The sequence below is a fragment of the Mastigoproctus giganteus genome, chromosome 13 (assembly GCF_048544385.1).
Source record: "Mastigoproctus giganteus isolate SK-2022 chromosome 13, ASM4854438v1, whole genome shotgun sequence".
Classification (NCBI taxonomy): Eukaryota; Metazoa; Arthropoda; class Arachnida; order Uropygi; family Thelyphonidae; genus Mastigoproctus; species Mastigoproctus giganteus.
The window spans coordinates 119,680,613-119,698,865 of record NC_143587.1 but is presented as its reverse complement, the minus strand read 5'-3'; the positions used below and the strand labels follow the sequence as shown (position 1 = coordinate 119,698,865).

Here is an 18,253-nt window from a genome sequence, read left to right as displayed (position 1 = left end):
AGTACTGTCTCATGTCCTTTATCGCCTTGGAGCGAATCTTATCCTATATTCCTTAATATTTATATACCGTATCCTTTGTTGACTCAGAATATCACCTGTTTCGCCTTACTCTGAGGATTAATAGGGTAGCACTCTGCAGATACCGTTGTACCCAGTTTACTGCCCAACAGTGTGGCCCCTGTGAATGTCGCTTGACTGCAATATTAGGCGTATTGCAGAGAAACGACTTTATAGGGACAATAACATTTTCCACACGGTGTGAAAAATCAGCAATTGTAACCAAGTCTCTATGCTACCAGAGAGTCCTTAAAGAAGTAGATATAATACATTACAACACAGTTGTTAATGTCGAATGTATGTGGTTTCAATGTCATACCGTTATCTTGAGATTTCAGAACTGGATCATAACATTCGTACCCCATCCCAATTTAATTTTCCTTTTTATTTTTTAAATTATTATTTATTACGTTACTGATTTAATGAGGGTTTCACATCAGGTTTCTGATTTAATGAGGGGGTTTAGTGCACAGTAACTGACCCGTTTCTCGTAGATCATGTTCCTAATATCGAGTACATATTTGTGTCTCTAGGTATTTCTAGTAGTGGTGAATCAATAAACGCTATTCATGCTCGTATGTCACTCTGCAATTAATAAATCAATATTTTATAATAAAGTTAAACTGACATTCCATTGTAACTCTGTTTCTTTCTTAATCTACATTAATTAAGAAAAAATAAACGTCATGGAAAATTCCACCTAATGTCGCTTTACTTACTCGCTGATCCATATTGACTTTACGACTGATTTTTTTTAGCTGGCTGTGTAATACTATTTGATATTTTTTTACTTTCTTTACTTTTTTCTTTAATTTTCTTACTGTATTTTTTGTCTTATTTTCGCTTACATAATGAATGGATGTTTTTTTCTCTTCTGAATGTGAGAACTGTCACTTTCAATTAGTTCAAAACCTCTCTCGATATCAAAAAACGGGGTTGCCTAATGAATTCCAGAAATAAGAATAAAACTCGATTTCGTTGCATTTGCACTTTCTGCACGAGAAATGTATCCCACATTGAATACTCCGCTGAGAATTAAGCGTTGAGCTGATTAAATTCATCGATTAAATACCCCAAACGGGGCGGTCTACGTTCGCTAAAAGAAACTAAGAAAATTCTTCATCCAAAAACAAAAAAGAACTAACATATGGGTTAACGAACCAAACACGTTCGTTGTCATGACAGTAAGGAGATAGTTACTACGAGTAACAAGTTTAGCGTACAATGCTATCTGGTGGTAGAAAAGGCATCTTTGGTCGTTTAAAGATTGGATGAACACGAGCAGATGTGTGAAATGCATGCAAGCTGATAGGAAACGTTCAAATTTTGTATGATAGCTATTCAACACGCGACACACAGAAATGTATGGATCAGTTCGGAGTGGGAAAAACCATTCGTCATCCAGTATTGATTCCTCCGTGGCTGAAAAGCAAAAGTGTGAACAGCACGGCAGAGAAGAGTTCAGGGGTCGACGTCTTATGACGTAAATATTCTGTGAAGAAATGGAAACCCATTTATATTTACTGTATAAATCTGTATTTTAAACGTTTTGGGCAATGTCGTATAGAGAATTTCGCTGTCCACTTCCCTTTCTACAAAGTTTAAAGGTCAACAGAACCTCTGTTTAATTATAACCCCGAAAAACGTAATCGCTAAAAAACAAATAAAGATTCATTTTATTAGTTATCAGAAAATATCAAAACAAAGCACCAGATGACACTCCTATTAAAGGCGTATATTTGTGGAATTCAAACTTCATAAAATTCACTTTAGTTATTTCCCCTCTTTCAAGCATATGTTTGCAATACCATCTCGAGAGGTGAATTAAATAGCACTTTAATGTTCTATACCAAATCAACATAAAATACAGCGATGAAAGCGCAAAAACAGTTCTTGTCAGAGTCAACAATTTTCCCACCAGATATAGACGCTAATGGTTATTTTAAGCCTTTATTTACTCGAAGGATTATATTTCAAACTATGGTGTTGTTCACTGATTCTTTTAGAACGAGTCTCGTGACAGCCACCGCATGGAAAATGCGCAGTTTTCAGTTATAACCGTGAAAATAAAACAACAAAAAGTTTATGATCTTCTAAGAACATGCTGAAGACATGGCTGAAGAAATTTAAGCGCACTGTGAGTGCTGTTGATGTCCCACGTTCAGGTACACCATCGAGCGCTCTAAAAGAAGACATCGATCATCCTATAGGGGATCATTTGAACAGAAATCTGTGCACAAGACGTGCGTGAAGGGAGAATGTCCTGCGGTGCTGTCGAGAAAATAATAAAATATGAAGCAAGAAGTAAAAACTTCACAAACAACAAGCACAGAGTAGCTGCCTACTAGACTTACAATTCCACGAGCAGGAGTGTCTATTTCTATCCTAATTTTTCACCTTATCTCTCCTCCTGTTAGCAAATACTGCCATACAACTGTCGTTGATTACAGTATATGATATATAGACAAAATAAATAAACAGAAGTGAATATATACCTATTTCAATTTCTGTCTATGTAACACACTGCAAGGCTGGCTTTGGTAGTCTTTCTATAAACTGAATGTACTCTTAAGACCAGAAAATATGAAGAGACTAATATACTTCAGTTAAAAGATGGCTGCACTATTATACTACCTTCTACATTATTTACATAACTAGCAGTTCGGTCTAAACACACTTATTCTTTAATACCCCAATATTTTTATTTATATATGACTATATACAGATTTATCCGTTCATGGCGTGAGCAAGGGGGGGGGACGAGGTAACTATGGTAACAGAGCACGTGATGTCAATGGATACTGCAGAGTGAGATATTTTTAGATAGGAGAAAGAAAGAAATTTTATAGTGAAGAGTAGTAGTATTTGAGTAGTTATAGTACAGCAATTATTTGTGCAGTACGTAACATGGGTTTTTCCTGAGATCTTTCTGTGGGCATAAGTTAAGAAGATTTACACAAAAAATCCATATACTCTGGATGAACTGAAGCGAAATGGTGAGAATTTCATTCCTCCATCGAAAGGATATTCTTTTAGAGCTACATAAAATAGAATAAAAGAGTGAATGAATATCTATACTAGCAAAGCTCAAACTTCCAGCGCATTTTTTGTAATAATGTAATTTATTAACTTCACATAAAATGTACGTTAGCTGCACATCAATCCCCGTATGAATTCCCGGGTCTACTGCTAGCTCTCAAAGATTAGCACTAATGGATTCTGATCATGTCTATCAGCAAAATTTATTTTTGCTGGTAAAGATATAGAGAATCCATAGATTATAAGACAAGATCTTACGTGGTTATTTTGTTCTTATTCTCTATTGCTTTAGAATAATTTTCGAGAGACTCAAGTCCATGAGGTATATCGCTTCTATAAAGTACCCAATTGTGTTGTCGTTTCAGGATGAAAAATTTAAGGGTCAAGATCTAAAAACCACGAAGTTCTTTCCAAAGACCAACTAACTCTGCCAAAAACAGCTCGTGAAAGTTCTCCTATCTCGACAGTTATCGAACCCAGTCCTTTTCTAGACGCGCTAAATTGAAATCGTAGCTATCGCAAGGATACTTTCACGCAGAAAGTATCCTCTGCAGACCTTGCACTATAAAATCAGTTTGCTAAGAAATCAATAATCCTTCACTCTTAGCTAAATTTAATTGTTTTGAGCTTCCAGTAAAACGCTTTTTTTTACAAAATGTCTCTCCGCAAAGAATAGTAAACATTTTTATTTTAATTTGTTTCAATAAGTTGCTTGCTTTTCTCTTGTATGCGTTTATTTATTTTTTTTATTTATTTTAAAAAATGAAATCTTAAACTCTCTAACATTAGATCGTCTTTAATATTAACTGTTACATAAATGTTAATTATTGTTATATTATGTTTTTACTTGTATTGTATTATATAATTTTCCATGAACTTCTTGCATGAATAAACCTATGATTCACACTTTTTTATTGCTTGTATTGCATATTTATCCGAAAAATAAATAACGTAACAAAATATAAAGATAATAGAAAATAAAAGTAAATATTTTATATAAAAAAGAAAACGGTCAATTGATGCGTTCTCTTCTAACGTAGGTAAATATCTAGCTGACTTTTTGAATTTCCTTACGATTTCAACCTCTACTATCCACAGAGCTAATTTATTCCACTAATTAAAAACTAAAATAAAACACGGAGCTAAAATAAAACTTCCTACGATCCAGTCAAAATCTCTTTACTCTAATTTGAGCTTATGGCTAGTAGTTCTATACACACGTAATTTACAAACAGTATACACTCAGCAATATGGCCTTAGTCGCTGATGCTCCTAAAACTCTAATATAACAACAACACTAGATCTAGAATCAAACATAATTGAAAATTCGCCTTCATTCATTTTACTTTCCACCCTCAGAGACATACAGACCCAATCAGCTTCCCTCTAAGGGGACCCGATTGAGTAAAGTGTGTTAGTTGTCTGACGGCACCAGGAGTTCCCCCATCTCCGCGTTGTATTCTTTGTAAGTGGCACAGAACTCTGTGGAGGCCAGAGATTTAAAAAGTGTGTGAGGAGTGGTTTGTTGTTTAGTGTTATGTTCTGTTGTTTCTCTGACAATTTAGCCGTTTGGCCCCTATTGGGACCCACTGTTGCCCACACTTTGCCACGAGGGGGCAGGTCAAGCACCCAGTAGATTATTTAAGTACTCTGGCAGGCTCCACCACCTGATTTCCAAGGACTTCAGTGGCAAGGCCTAACTTGAATTTGGCCGAAAGAGATTTACAAGACAGCGGTAGAATTTAGACATTGATTAGAAAATTTGCGGCATTGTTAGGGGATGTACTCGGTCTGTTTAGTTAGTGTGTGTAGGCGGTGGGAACAGGTAGGACGGACGGGGACGATAGAGTGGGCATCCCCAGAGTTGAACAAACGTTCTAGGAGCCGCCCTTTACATATACACATCCCCAAAGAGGTCAGTGGAGACGAGCCCCACCAGGCGAAATATGGGGTAGGCAAAGAGGGGAGGAAACAGAGATCCATCTCCCTCCCCTGCCTGGGGGGATGGTGGTGTTTTAAAGGGAACCGGGTTAGAGTACCCTGTTCAGATCGCCAAAGGCATCGTTCTATGTCTTCGTCGGTGATGGTTGTCAGGTCCACGTAGCGTTGAATCCGGTAGGAAGGTCAAACTGCCCATTCCACTCCGGAGGTAGGATATGTTAGCTGGCAGTGGGGAACCCACCTGGCGAAGGGGTGGGAGAGACCACATTTACTTCATTCATAATTTGCATTCTCACTCGACTTGCATTCTATTTTTTTATACGTTTTCTTATATTTTATAAATATTTCCCCCGTTAGGTTATATATATATATATATATATATATATATCCGATATAAATAAAGATGGCAGTGCAAATCACACGGAAAGCCAAAGGCCAAAAAGAAAGAAGATAGCCGAAATATGAGAAAAAAATAGGGAAAAGGACAGAATAAAAAATTGAAGCAAGCAAATGGCAAAAAGTGTTACGAACAAGACCATCTAATGACAAGAAACAGAAATGGCTGTAATTTAAAAAACAGCATCGCGCAAAGCAGCAGATAACTAATTCTTAAATTGATATAAATATAGAATATTATACCAAAGAGTTAAAACCAGATTAAATAGCTGAAAGATAAAATTAAACTGAATATGGCACATGTGTGCGTGTATGTATATATATACACACATTTTTTAATCACTCATTCATTTTTTTCTCACACACCAGGGGGATGCAATGTGTGTAATGTAAATTTAAATACTAATTAAAACTAGAGTTAGTGTGTACTTAACTGTAGCATTTATGATTCGTGCTGTTTTTCTCACACGCTTGCACTCTAATTCCTTCTTCTGGCTTTTAGTTCATTTGTTAGACTCTTGCGTTTTTAACAGACTCGATTGAGGTCTGTTAAGGAATAAAGACTGTAGCCAAGTTCTGTTGTCCAATATTCGAAGTCTTTTCTCATACGAATACCCATTTGCAGATCTCGCCAAGCAGATTGTCGATCTTTAGAATCTTTCAAGAAGTTCGATATGTCTTCTTTTTTTTTTTAGATGCAGTTTGCATACCTTGATACAGTATTCCAATTGTGGTCTTACAATTGCCTTATACAGTGGAATGAATGACCTCCCAATCTCTATAAGCAAATGTTCAATGAATCATCGATAGTACACCATTGGCCTTCCGTGCATCCTTGGTCTCCAGCGGTAAGACCTTGCATCATTGCAACATAACTGTCACTTTTCTCACCATACTTGAAGCCTTTCCACGTCATCCTGAAGGAGCGTTGATCATTAACCCCCCCCCCCCAAATCTCCACATAATCAGAAGATTTTGACATCATGCCCCCCTCTATCCCATCTTCGATGTAATTTATGAAAATCGGATATAACAGTGATCCCATAACCGATCCTCGGGAAAACTAAGGATCGGTCTTCTCTTTCAACATTAGACCAATATGAAGAATAACCATTAATCAGAACCTCTGCTTTCTGTGTGATCCAGCTATGAATTTTTTCTATGTGATCTCAACATGTTCCAGCTTATGCAGTAAGCCTGCTTTGCTAAAATTCAAATAATGCCTAAATATTTTCCACATCCAACTCAAAAACAACTAACCAGATTAGTTAATGGCTTGACCAGATTAGACCTATACTGGAATTTGTATTTTTGTTAAGGCAATAAAGAAAAAAGCAGATGAAAAGGACACATAAGACCTATTTGTAAATGGTTGAAAATATAGACCTCTTTCTTGCGTACTCGTTTTTGCCATTGCCATTATGACCAAGGAACTTTACTTGAAATAGCAATCGATTATTCTCAAGAGGGCACAACCAGGTCACATCAATTGGAAAAAGCAAAGCCATTGATAACAGTTGAACGCGCAACAGGAGAAAAAAAATGCGAGCGAAATCCTTGAAGAAGTTTACAAGGGCGAGGAGGGTGCGGCATTTATGTTTTTTCAGTTTTCGTAGGCTGAACTTCAAAACTGCTGCGACGTCCCCGTAAATTGACCGTTGGCGACCGTCTGCGTTGATTTTTCTATACTCGTTAACACGAATGAAGTCATAAATGAGGACATCGTTAAAAATAACAGAGAATTTTTTAATCATACGTTTGGAAAATATCGCAAATATTTAAATATGCAGAGATTAAACTAGTTTGGGAACTGCATTAACTGAATAGGAAATTTTTTTAAAAAATAGTTTTAACGTATTATTTAAATGCATATTTCTTTTCCTGATCCCCTAATTCACGTTGCCTTATTTCAATGTTCATCTCCCCCCTCACTAAAACATTTCATTAACAATCTCAGTTATTTTCCAAAAAAAACTCAAATTGGCTGCTGACTTCAATGTTTACACTACTGCAGATGTTGGCAAGGTGCCAAGCGTCCTTTAATAACACGACCACCCCCCACCCTCCCACTGTTCCATTTTGTACTCGGGAAACAATACAGAGGTTTTTTTGCCCCTCTGATCTGTGTTTGTTTTATTACTGCCTGTTTGGCTTCATTTGCGGCGCAAAGCCTACTCTAATCATTTTCACGCAATATGCAAATTAACCCTCAAAGAGAGTGATAGGTTTGCATTCTTTATAGTTGTTGAGCAAAGATTAAGAGAAGTAATGAAATTATATTTCTTGTTCGGACAAGTTTTATCTTATGAAATCGGCTGTTGTGTTTTTTTAAACCTCATAGCCAAATTAGGACGCAAAATTCTTTCAACCTTGTTTGTTTTAAATATCGATTGAAAGGAGGGGATTTGACGCAGCAAAGAAACCGATATCTTTATGAAACTCAAAAAGAAGCAAACAAACAAAACAGAATACATAATAGAGTATACCAGAAAGTTGTATCATTTTTTTTCCTTTAACATATCTTATTATGCAAATTAAATGGTCTTTGTGGAATGCACTCAGTGAATGGTCTGAGATTTGATTCCAGTCGTGTCGAATTTCGATTTATACTTTAATTAGGAAATGATATTGCCTATTAGGATTTATTAAGGGATGTTCCAAAGGATTCTAGAGAAGATTTTTGTTTTAAATATGTATATTACGATGTATTTTGAATATGTTATATTTTGAGTGGGTTGCCTTATTGGTAGGAAATGAAAAATAATGGTTTCGTACATGGCTGAAAAAGATCCTCTCCCCTTATTGATGTAATGCTCCATATATCTGAGAGAACTCTCTTTACAGGTTTTATTGAATGAATTCTCATTCGTGTGCGAGTCATGCAATACGTCTGTTTACTTCCTAATCAGAGGGAGGATGGTATACACAGAAAGGAGAAAATTCTGGTTCGTGAGAAAATTTAATCGAATATTTAAATTCAGATAGCGCCAATTAATATTTCGAATCTATGCAAAACCCAATTTACGGTGTAATGCAGACCATTTTCAGCTTAACGAATTCGTGTGTTATCAAGAGATTAATACTGTTCGTTTCCGGCATTGATTGTGTTAATAATATGATTTATTACAAGAATAACGATTTACTTTCTAGTGATATGCCTGGAGAGTTTGTCGGTCCTCTGAAACTGGTTCATTTAAAATTTTGTTTACAAAATCGAGAAGGTTGAATTCTTTTGTGATAACTCATTGGAGGCGGAAAAGGTTTGATTTTGTTTTTGTTCATTGTGGTATAAACTTTGTATTCCATGGTGGTGGCCAAACTGATTGCATCTCCTGTAAATTTTGTTGTGAGCCAACTTTCTACGAGTAAAATTTACTAAATTTTAATAGCTAATGAATCCAATTTAAACGTTGCAGTAAATCCTTAATTGCATCATAAATGATTCCATGAGTGCTCCCTAATTAGATTAGCACCTAATATTGACTTAGGTTACAAGGAACGAAGATATTAATAACGCAAAGTACAGAATAAATATGCAATAATTTATATTCTAAGAATTTTAAATATCTATAAAACATGGTCTTATGTTTATTTGATTTTTTAGAAGATGGTATAACTTATCAAGAACCAGTTGATACATAAAGCTTATTCTACGCCAAGTCATGTAAAACTCATGGATACATATTCAAGTTAAATCCGAATGAGAACAGCAAATAATTACCTCAAAATTAGTTTTAAAACAAATATTTGTCTCATTTTATCAATGCCTGAAACTTATAAAGCGGATATGCAACAAATGGGATTTACATTGAACTGGTACCATTCATAGATCAACAATCTGTTTTTTTATTAAATATCATACATACTGGTTATTAACAATTGCAATTACTAATACACGGTGATCAATCTTTTAGAAACCTCAGAAAACTCATAAGATATAGCTCATATTTGAAATTAAGAAATGTAGTTTAAAACATGGGGTAGTGCAATGTGTTTAACTGATCGACGACAAACAGTAATCTGAGATGTGATGACCCTTCGGCAGCGTTATTTTCTTATAAATAGTTACTTTTCGACCAGATCGCTTGAAAAAGCAAAAGCAAATATATGCACAAAAATTCACCACACGTATCAAGATACCACGAAGTCTGTAATTTGGAAAACTGAAGCAGATCCATAAACAAGTACCGTCTGTTTCAGCTTCTAATGGTAGGCCAACTGTCACGAGTTCAGAACATATGCAAGATGTCATTAATCGATTTTTGCAGTCTCGAAAAATCCCCATAGCATCTGTCTGGAACGCTGTACGGACCTTGGAAAAGGACTGCAAGCAAATTAAAATTTCATCCCTACGACATCAGTATTCTTTGAAGAATTATACAATGATAACCGATTCGCTTATTACTAAGGTTTAGTCATCATGTCGCTGGGAATTTAATTTTCAGTTGTTAGATCAATAGTAAAATATCGATAAAGCGCAGTTTAACAGATTACATTAACAGCCAAAACACAAGAATCGAGAGAAACGAGCAAACAAAAATGGTGGAATCAATTTATTTCGATGATACAGTGTCAGGAAGGTTATTTCCAACAAGTTGTGCAACATACCATATCTTACTTGTTGAATTGGCTGAGAATTGTTCTACTGTATAGAAATCGCATTATCTCAGAAGGACGTCTGGCACCTGCGATTTGTAGAGCTCAGTGCTCAAGATCATATTCTATATGGCTATCTTAAGGAACACAACTTTGAAAATATTGCACATTCATTTGAGGAATTTACAAAGATCGTTGTCAACCTTAATTAGAATCACTCCCAGCGAAACTTTATACCCTATTTCTAACGATACATGTCTGATCGTTGGCAGTGAACATCTTCCGCATCTATTATGATTTATCTTCCATGCGCAAGATTTAAACTATTTTTCTTGGTTTCCAAGATGTTCTATATCTTAAGTGTCATAATAACGTTTTCGAGTGGCGAGTGCAAAAGTGCACGCTTTTTAGTTGACCGTGTTTAGAGCGCATAAATGAGCTTAATAATAATATTCTGGTCTTATAACTAAGTGTAAACCCCTCTGATCTACGTGGTCATGCTGGCATTTAAATAAGATCTTTTTAGGCCATTTTAGTCTACAGTCAAAGCGGAATATAGCTGTACTCGCGATTGAGTTGATCATGGTTCAAATCTACGTTCTTTTCCCTATAAGTAAATAATTTATCCATATGCATCGGTTTTTACCCGTATTTGTGGGAAACCTTGCAAACCGTGTTCATCGATGACGACTTAGCCTGACAGGAAATAGTTATTGAAATATTTGCGAATTAATTTTGGATTAACACAATCGTGAATTTTGACAAGTGTGGGAACTACAACTGGTGCCCAAATAAAGAGAAAATTATAATTGTATTTAACAACGGATATAATTGCTATCTTCTCGTAACTGGAGTCACGCAATTCTCTCAACGCATTTTTTCAGATTCGCGTTTATTTAATAAGTCCTTGGAATGTTCGAGAACTGGTCTGTAAGATGGTGCAGGAAATAACCGTGGTGAAATATCGATGAAGTACGCTTCAGTACGTTATACGAAGATTTTATTTGATTAGAGGAGTTTCAGTTAGGTTATGTTGGCTGTTGAGTTGCAAAAGCATTTCAATGTTTGTTCGAGCTCTCTCTATTCAAATAATTGTCTTTCTTACGAATACGTTTTACCTTTAATCATTCATTTCACATTTGAGATTGTTTAAAAGAAAAATTCAGGCGAATGTGCACATATTGAATAAGTTTTAAAGTTTCTAAATGGCCAATTTGTAACTAAGCTGCCGGTCAAGATTTATTGCTTCCCCCCACCCACCCCAAGTACCATTTTAGTGGTATTAGTATCAGCCATACAGTGCAAGGAATTTTGAGATATGATCGCATAGAGTCAAGGCTCATGCGGTAATATATTAATATTACAGTACATTAAGTACATATGAACTACACCCAGAAAAGTCTATAACAGCACATAAGATAAGTGAATATCTTCTAATTCTAATCCCATTGTCAAGATCTCGTTTCCGAATAGATATGCAGTTCCCTTAGGCAGAAATTTGAAATTGATTTGACCTGTTAATGTCATCCGTACTGGTTAACTAGCAGCCCCGCTTCCTGTGGTTGGCTACTGAGATAGCTCAAGATTCCCCTATGGAAAAATCGTGGAACGGTGGCAGGTTGTTGAAGGACATTGCGTACTTCATTACACAAATCCTACTTGTATTCGTTTCCCTTATATGAACCCATTGGAGCATTGTTCTTGGGACAGATTCATGTACGGAGATCCTTTTGTACAGCATGTGAAAATTATGGGTGGAATAACTTGCTTTTAACATAAAAAGTAGGAATTAAACCCCGCGACTTTTTTTGTGGATAATTACGTCCAGAGTTTGATGCATTCTTTACTTTTTACGACTGGCTGTAAGAAATGGGTTATCACAATAAAAGTTTCATCAAGAAACTAAATGCCTACGCAAACAAATTGTTTACTTCTTATTTTTCTGAAAAAAAAAATCAAATTTTCATCTTAGTACATGCGGTTCCAGAGAGCACAAAAAAGAACAGTCCTTCATTTGTAAAAATAGGATTTCTTCCCAATATACTCAGTGTTTATTACAGTTTAATGTCAGGGCTTAGGGAATATGAAACTTTGAAAACAGCACAGGCTTTTTAGCTGGAAGAGAAATCCTTCAGATTACCAATTAATCACAATTCTGTAAACACATCGCTGCTACCATGGCAACATAAATGATTCCTGCATGGTAACAAAGCGAAGATTACTTTTGAAGTCATCAAAATTTACCAGAAATTTCTATTATTAGTTGTATAAATTTCAGTTGTTAATCGAAAGGAGAGATAAAATCGACTTGCATTTGATGGATTGGCTGCTCAAGTGTAAGCCGATTTTGCAACGAAAATGATTAATACCTATTTCCCAACACAGAGAACTTGCTTAATGAAGTCCTACTTCGAGATATCAATTCATATTTAATGAAGTCCTTGTTTAAAGATATAAACTCGTGTACATTTTTGATTAGCCTGAGCAAAACTAATTATTTTAGATTTAAACACGTAGAATGTCAACCAAAGAGAACTTAAATTGTTGAAAAGAATAACATAAAAATATTGAAAACAGTCAATATAAAATGCATAAAAATATCAGTATATACCGTACAATTATCATAAAATAAATTGAGTTTGCTTTCAACTACAGTTATTTATTTTTCTTTCAATTTTTTTACTGGCGAATCTTGGATACCATTTAAATTGTAAAAGGAATCAACTAGACTTTTATGATCTGAAAGCTTTAAAGCATTATACAGATTTCAAAGGCAATCAAATATTTAATGTAAACTTCACACCTTTGCACGTATTTCACGCGAACAAAAGTGGACGAAATAAATTCTTCTTTTCAATCTATCAAACCAAACCATGCGAACTATCAATCGCATTCTCTTTGTTATACCTTTATAGAAATTCACATACTTGTCGAGTTGAGAAGCCACTTTCAATGGAGTACGAGATTATTGTCATTTCTCCGTGATATCTTGAGGGAGTTTTAAAGAAATCCTACTTTTATATGACGTTTTTCAAAAGTACTCAAAAGGTATGGATTATAACAACGAAGTTTATAGCAAGGAAATGAATACAAAGATGCTTTAGATGTTTTGAAATGCAAGTTGGAATAGGGTTAGAACTCGCATTCTTTTTAAGGACAGTCATAAAATAAAGAGATGAAAACTGTCGCCAGAATACTTTCAAGACGCAAGATGACAGGGGGAGGCTAGGCTGTGCGCGATCTCATCCGCATTCCAGTTTTAGATAATTTAAATCAAAAATCAAACTCTCTCTCAGCGCCGTGAGGAACTAAGTTTGTTATTTCGTTGAATGCGCTATATCCAGTGAGTACATATTAGGATTATTAGTTACCCTCGTGCAAATCATTAGCCGCCGACAAGGGCCGAGGGTCGTACACAGCAGGTTAATTAGTTAGTTAAAATTCTCCCTCCTCTTTCTTACTTTTAATTACCTCACAATGTTCGACGTTTACCGCTTGCCTAAAGGCTAGTCTTCCGCATATGAAGAGATGTCGTTTCGGGGATTCGTAACCAAGACAGTTATAAATAGCAGCTTTAAAGGAACACTGTGACTCTTCTCTACCCCCCGTGGATTTTCTTGGCTGCTGCTGTTAATGATTTGGAATTTATTTCACTCGTTATCGAAGTAAAATCAAACGAATTAACATTGTCAGACATGACATCATTATGGAATAGTATGACAAGCAGTTGGCTTATCTGCTGTAAAACCACAAAATCCACATACCCTCTGCCTCTCTCATGCACCTTCTGCATCCGTTATAAACATTCATGTAAACCAAGTGAAGAGAGATAGAGAGAAGCATAGCCCGTACATTATTCATCAAATTCATGCAACTAATTAGTTTTGTAATACTCCCCCCAAGTCCCCTTAATAATCTGAATTAGTAAAACTGCAGTCCTGCGATATAATTTATTTGATTTCAACGTGCAGCATCAAAGTGTTAATGGAATTTTTAATGAACTGCTTCAAAAAGAGAGTGAGAAGATAGTTTATGTAGGTCTCGGTGTTAGCGATGTAATTGAGTGAAAGCTAGATCACTAGGCAGATATTAGTTTTCCTTTTCAACGAAGTTTTAATTCCCCTCCCCCCCTTGCTGTATTCATTTATAAATATAGTAATTTAATCCCGCTTTTAATGCAAACAACGCTTCAATCCCAAACATAATTTTGAATGTAAGTTTCCTCACATAATCCAAACAGACAGTTAGGCTCTCAGAATTAATTCGTTCTCCAAAAAACCTATTAATGTGCGGGGTGTAGGATATAAATTGCAGACAACATAATGGAATTTTTCGGTGGTAGGCTCTGTATGATTTATTTTACGACAGGCCCGTTGATTTAAGTGTTTTTAATGGATTACGTATTTTTTATACATTTAAGCACAATTCACTTTAACTGGTAAATTTGAAAACAAAAATGTGAGTTTGTCGATGTGCTCCTATAAAATGACTCTAAAGTAATGCACCCTCCACTGGTCGTATATAAAATGAACATTTATTATTATAAATAATAGAACTGATATCAGATGTAAGAATTTTTAAAAATATTAATGGTACAAAAATAGTACCAGTTAGTGTTATAGATATATAAATACCTTTGAAATGGATTTTTTCTCCTATTTAAGGAGCTATGCTAGAGTAATACAGAAGAATTGATTAATTAACTATAGAACCAAAAAAAATTTGCCATAAATTACTGCAGACTATAATCAAGTTCTTCTTTAAGAAAATAGATAGATCAGTTACATGGTCTTCAGTGACATTAGTAACTCTCCAGGGCACACTTTCTAGACGTTTTTGGTAGTAGAAATTGGGACCTTACTTCTTTAAGTCTGCCGCTTGTACTAGAACATCTTGTTCTGATACTCAACTCTAGTTCAACTCGTTTTCTTTAAACACGTCACACCGAACCGTTTTTGTAACACTGAGCATTGTTCAGAATAATAGAACCCGCATTCACAGCTGCATCCATGGTTTCGTCGATGACAACCAACGAACCAAGTCCAAAATACTTAAAACATGCCCATAGTATCGCACTACCATCATTATTGGTGAAATGCTATCTGCAAGAAACCGTTCTGGACATGCAGCACACATAGTTGCATTCATCTGATGTTCGTACTAAGTAAAGTAATTCATCAGTCCACACCATATTCTACCACTGATGTGATCAGTCCACTGATTTTTATCTCTGTGCCAGAATAAGCAATGATGCGAATTGCAAGCAAATAAATTCGGTTTAAGCGAAGCTGCTTGACCGTTGCAATCCATTATGCGAAGTTTTTTTTTTTCTGGTGGTTGTTATTCCCACATTTACCCCATTCTATCAACTGTCTAACTATGAGTGCCTCTACGTTTTTCTCTTGATATACATTTCAAATGTCGAAGTGACTTAGAGTCATTAATGGTGGTCTGCCTGGCTTGGGATAAGTGGCAACGCAACTATTCATTGATGTACGACACTCTAACAATTAATTTTGGATGTTTTACTTTTTCTGCCACCTAGCTATGTGTCATGCCCACTATGTGACAATCGCTTTTACGCTTCCTTTGAGACCTTGGTCCTTTTTTTCGTCCATTTCTGTCCCATGTTCTTGTCATTGAGTGCACTGCTTACATGACCTCTAATTAGCTATTGATTCTGTGGAGTTAGATGTCCCAATAAATATTGGAGATGAAAACTATGGATTATAAAGTTTCAGTGTCCTATATGCCTTTATATTAATAAAAGCGAACAAAATTTAATGCCTTCTTTGGTAAAAGTGCATATATTCTGATAGCAAATAAATATTGTTCAGCTGTTACCTTTGCGTAATTATTATAATTAAACGTAATCAACAAAAACGCAAACGAAATGTTGTTAAGTTATCTATGTGTAAAGTTGGTCCCGTGTCAACTTACTTGGCACTGTACATCTCTGGTACTATTTTAGAGAGAGATCTCCGAGGGGATTCGAACCAAGTTCGAATCCCCTCGGAGATGAAGAATAATTAAATTCTTGTTTCAGTTGGGGCGCTATAGTTAGCCGATCTCAGGCAGAGGGTACAAGCTTTCCCCCGTGAGTTTTTCGGCATTTTCGATCTTGCGCAACATCCATATCGTCTCGTGAATGCATACTCAACAGACACATTGATATGAACGATAAGCTACAGCGCTATTAAGTAGTAACTTGAATTACTGTTGAATAATCTATTCGAGAATATTCATTCCTTTTTGTTACATCGTGAAATAATTTTACATATAAGAAAAGAGGGAGGTAAGGGTTCTAAGGAATGGAGAGAGAAAGTGACTATCATTATAGACATGCTCTAGAATTCTTACACCTTTTCCTTAGAAATGAAAGAAAGAAATGCACACTTCTCTGTGGACACGCCACAGTGTTTACTACTTTGTGAAAATTCATTTGTGAGCTCTGAGTGTGTTCCTGGGCGCAAATTTAAAACTGAGTATTCGTACGGATGCGTGTCCTTATAGATATTCACGAGTCCCTCCTCTTCTACAAACAAACATTATACTAATGTTTTACATTACCTTCCTTACACTCATTCAGTAATCCCTGTAAAGGTATCTATCCCGCAATGCCTGGGAATCACAACGAGAAGCGTACCTTAACTACAACCAATGAACCTAGTTTGACGAAGCAAGCAGTGGAAAATCAATATATGTACCTTGTTCAAAAACAGCAATGGCAAACGGGAAGTGATAAACAAGAATCACATGGACTTACCATTATGAAACGTCGCTCCACAGTAGTCAGTCTGCGCCAGTCTCGTGGTTCACAATCCACGCTTATAATAGACAAACCAGAAGAGACTTTTCAAAACCGGAAGTAGGAATTCTGTCCACAACGTCAGCACAACCGTACAATAGAGTCGAAGTTATCACAACCTCTCATGGGGCGAATCTCACAGTGAGAGGGTAAAAACGAAGCCCACCGGAGCTCTCTTACTCCATGCCTACTTTAACTTCTCGCGGTTTGCTATTCCAGTAACACTGCTGCTGCTGCTGCTGCCGCCTTGCCCGCACCTCTGAGGTTTTCTGGCTGCTGGCAGAACTCCCGCTGATGCATCGGGGGGGGGGGTGTTGCTATGGCAACGGGTTAGATAAACAGCCTTCGGACGGGAGCGCCGCACCCGTATACTACTCGCATCTGCGTACGACGTGAGTCATAGGTAGCCGCACGACAAACTGCAATAGGGGTGAGGTGCGATGCATCCGTACATATTTCAGCGTACTCTGCGGCGATAATTTTGAAGGGTAATGAGGAAAAAAAGGCAAAATAATAGAAATCGAATGAGATCGCGTGTGATCCGGAAAGAGGAGAAAAAAAAACGATGCGTCTTGGGATTTATATTATCGCAATTATTATACTTGGTCTTCGAGGAATGCTTAAAAGGGATGATAAATATTCATTGAGTTTCGTTATCCTGAAAGCGAGAAGATCCGATATTCAAGATCCGAGAAATCGGGCTTACCGATTTCTCTTTAATCACCACTCCTTTCTACGTGTTTATAATAAAATGGCGAGCGGAGCTTGTTTCAATTGAAACACCTCTTAAAGATTCCCTATAACGAGAGTCATCATATTGGTGGACGTATTGTATTGTGAATAAACTAATATTTCTCGATCCATTTCACCTTACAACCAGAGCTTGATAAATGGAAGAAAATTATTAACTGTCTGTTCAGTTAGAGTTGTCCACTCATCCTCAGTAGATACATATTAATGACACAATTCCATTTCTTAGAATTCCCCAATTAATGATTATTCACTTTTTTGAAAAAGTGTCCCAATAAGTTTTGATGTTGATGTTGCTTAAGTTAAATTTAAAGATGGGTCAACTAATATTTTTCATGAACTTCAGAAGTTTTTAATTATTAATAATATGCGTTAATTGATTATTTTATAGTAAATTTCCCATTGAATGAATGTTTTTACATCGATTGGCACCTCTTTGAACTTTCTTGCACCATTTTTATTTTCACCATGGTGCCTATACTGATAAATACCCTTTAAATTATTAAAAATCGTACGTTTTGCATTAATATTGTATTGGGAAGATTCCCTAAATCTAATACTATAAATCTCCCAATAACGTTATATTCTGATATTGATTTTGTCTTGAGAGACAAAATGCACTTTTAATGATTAAAAATCAAGAGTTTATACGTCAAAATTAATCTT

At 35.9% G+C, this 18,253-nt stretch overlaps 1 protein-coding gene across 1 annotated transcript in view; it reads right to left on the bottom strand.

Moving 5' to 3' along the window:
• Positions 1 to 17,079, bottom strand: part of LOC150076403 (voltage-gated delayed rectifier potassium channel KCNH8-like) — a 271,262-nt gene extending 254,183 nt beyond the window's left edge. Inside the window, 1 exon segment of the mRNA XM_090387870.1 lies at positions 16,796 to 17,079. The gene's annotated coding sequence lies outside the window, so the exon portion shown is untranslated.
• Positions 17,080 to 18,253: the final 1,174 nt, after the last annotated feature.